Consider the following 3,097-nt stretch of genomic DNA (forward strand, 5'->3'; position numbering starts at 1 on the left):
AAGAAGGAAATATAGTCCTATTAAATAAAGTCCTAATGGGGGCAGTTCAGGCATGAGGATAGTGCCCAGTCAGAGGTAAGAATCAGCACTGGCCAGGCACCAGTGGCTCACCCCTGTGATCCTAGCTATTCAGGAGGCTGATATCTGAGGATCACAGTTCAAAGCCAGACCCAGTATTAAAGTCCCTGTGAGACTCCTACCACCAATCACTCAAAAACTGGAAGTGGAACTGTGACTCAAAGTGGCAGAGTGGGGCTGGGAAGGTGGCTCAGTGGTAGAGCGCTTGCCTTGCATGCGTAAGGCCCTGGGTTTGATTCCTCAGCACCACATAAGCAAAAAGAAAAAACCTGGAAGTGGCACTGTGGCTCAAGTGGTAGAGCGCTAGCCTTGAGCTGAAGGACAGCACCCAGACCCAGAGTTCAGGCCCCACAATCGGATCCCCCACCCCCAAAAAAGTGGCAGAGTGCTAGTCCCAAGCAAAAGAGCTCAGGCCCAGTTAGGCGCTCACGCCTGTAATCCTAACTATTCAGGAGCCTGAGATCTGAGGATCGAGGTTCAAAGTCAGCCCAGTCAGGAAAGTCCATGAGACTCATATCTCCAATTAACCACCAGAAAACCAGAAGTGGTGCTGTGTCTCAAAGTGGTAGAGTGCTTGCCTTGAGCTGAAGAGCTCAGGGACAGCGACCAAGCCCAGAGTTCAAGCCCCAAGACTGAGAAAAAGGAATCAGTATTGGGGCCAGGAGCCAGTGACTCATACCTGTAACTCTACTCAGAAGGCTGAAATCTGAAGATCATAGTTTGAAGCCATCCCAGGCAGAAAACTCCATGAGACTTATCTCTACTAAGCTATCAAAAAAAAATCTAAGTGGTGGAAGTGGCGCTGTGGCTCAAGTGGTAGAGCGCTAGCCTTGAGCTGAAGAGCTGAGGGATAGTGCTCAGGCCCAGAGTTCAAGCCCCACGACCAACAAAAAAAAAAAAACTAAGTGGTGTAGTGCCTCAAGTGGTAGGGCATTAGCCTTGAAGGTAAAAGAGAAAGGGGAAAAAAAGAAAGCTCATGCATAATGCCTAGGTCTTGAGTTCAAGCCCCAGAACCCATGCCTCCACCCAAAAATGGCACACTCTGGGTAAGGCAGATTCCCAGACAACATTTGCAATGTGCCAATGTGCAAATGTGCAGTGGGTCCCTCCCTACTACCCTGACTCAGCCAGCTGGCCAGTGCTGAACAGGTGCTACCCAAGGCACTCCACACCCACACGGCACATGGCCTTCACTAGCATGTTCTGAGGGGTCAAGTCTGAGCCAATGTACCTGCCTGTGGCCTCCAGCTGGCCCATCTGGTTCATGCTTCTACCCCCACCAGCCAGGCTAGCCTTCCTGGATCCTATGTGCTATGCCACTGCCCCTTACAGCCACATATTTACCTGGGCACCACCACCTGCTGAGCCCCAACTGTGCACACAGCTAGCTCCTGGCTGACGACAGTGGACACAGGCAAGTTGCCAGCCACCTGCACACATGTACTCCTGGACCCCAACACACATGGATGGGAGGCCAACCCAGGCCACAGACAGGTAATCCTGCTGAGGTCAGAACACTGGCACCACTAGGTGCCCTCAGCCTGGCCTAGCACCAAAGGCAGCCCGAGAGAAGCCCTGAGAGTCCGGGAGTCACCACTGCAGGGTAGCTTCCTGCTGCCACAGAAGCTGATATCTCACAACCAGCTCAAGTGTTTTAAGTTGCAGCAGGTGTCTCTGTATCCACACGTGCAGCAAGTTCCCCTCCTCAGGGTGCTGGTGGTGGGCGGGGACTTTCCCATAATGCCTCATCCCAGCATGCCTGCTGGAGAGTCCTGCTCTGACTCACGGCAAGAACACCAGCACCAGTCACAGGCAAAGACAGAGCCACCATTATTTGCTCCTATGAAACTTACCAATGCCTGTGCTTCAACCAGTTACTCCCCTGCCAGCCTACAAACCCTAGGAGGGCAAAGACCACACGGGGTCATTGTGCCTAGAGGAAAGTTCTACCCAAGAATATGGCGAGTCAGAGGTCAGGGTCCTCCTTGTTCAAGGCTACAGGGACAGGAAGTGACCCCACAACCACACCACAGGTGCTGTGCTGGTCCCAGGAAGGGAGATTAATAGCAGCTAAGGGTACAGCTGGGTCAGGTCGCCAGGGTCAAGCCTGACCTGGGGTCGCACCAACTTCTAGAGACTGTACCAATCCTGGTTGGACACGGTTAGAGCACCTTGCTTGGAATAGGCAAGAAAATCAAACTCTGAACTGAGGCTCAGGAAAGTGAAGGGGCAGTAGTAAGGCTGGGTGGGGAAGGGGGGAGAGGGCTGAGAGTGGCTTTCAACTTTCCAGGCCTGCATCACACCCTCAATTTTACTGGGGGGGCACCTCTTTCTCCTGCTCACCCCTTGAGCTGCTCCAGTACTCTTCTTCCTGGAAATCCCATGGGCTCCCCTTTGGGTCCAGCCTCTCAGACAACACTATGTCCTCAAAGGTCAGCTCCTAACTCTGGCCAGGAAGTAGGTCCACAACCCCTCATGCAGATCACTAGTCCCAGATCTCCTTCCATCTCTTCTTCCTGCTTCTCTCTAGGTGGCCAGCTGCAGGACCATGTGCCATACTCTGCTGAACCCAATCCCTGGAAAGCGGGATTGGGTTGCCTTACACCCCGTCTCCGACCCCCTGGAGGCGAAAAGCGAGGGATGAACACGCAGATGACTGCCTGCCCCCCACCAGCTCCGCCCTGCAGGCTCACAATCCCGATGACGGGGGGCGGGGGGGGGACGCTGGAAGGTCAATTTGCCCCCAAGCCCTCCACCAAGATGATGCCAGGTTGGCCTGTGCTCCGCACAAGAACCCAAAGAAGCAGGAAGCGCCCAGGACGCGCAGGCCGGGAGGCAGGCAGAGCACCTGGGCGGGCGCCCCGGCCTGGGGCTGACAGGATCGCCAACTCCAGCCGCGAGCAGCTGCGGAGCCCCCCGCATGGCGCCTGGAGCTCCAGACCTCGCCAACCCAGCCCCGAGCCGGGAGATGCGCCGGGATCCCGAGGCCGACGCGGTGCGGCGCGCCCCCGCACCAGGG

At 55.6% G+C, this 3,097-nt stretch overlaps 1 protein-coding gene across 1 annotated transcript in view; it reads right to left on the reverse strand.

The window, feature by feature from the left end:
* The window catches only part of Rnf126 (ring finger protein 126), a 14,138-nt gene that overhangs the window by 8,765 nt on the left and 2,276 nt on the right, over window positions 1-3,097 (reverse strand). The window lies entirely within an intron of this gene.

Source organism: Dipodomys ordii, unplaced genomic scaffold (assembly GCF_000151885.1).
Source record: "Dipodomys ordii isolate 6190 unplaced genomic scaffold, Dord_2.0 Scaffold64, whole genome shotgun sequence".
Taxonomy (NCBI): domain Eukaryota; kingdom Metazoa; phylum Chordata; class Mammalia; order Rodentia; family Heteromyidae; genus Dipodomys; species Dipodomys ordii.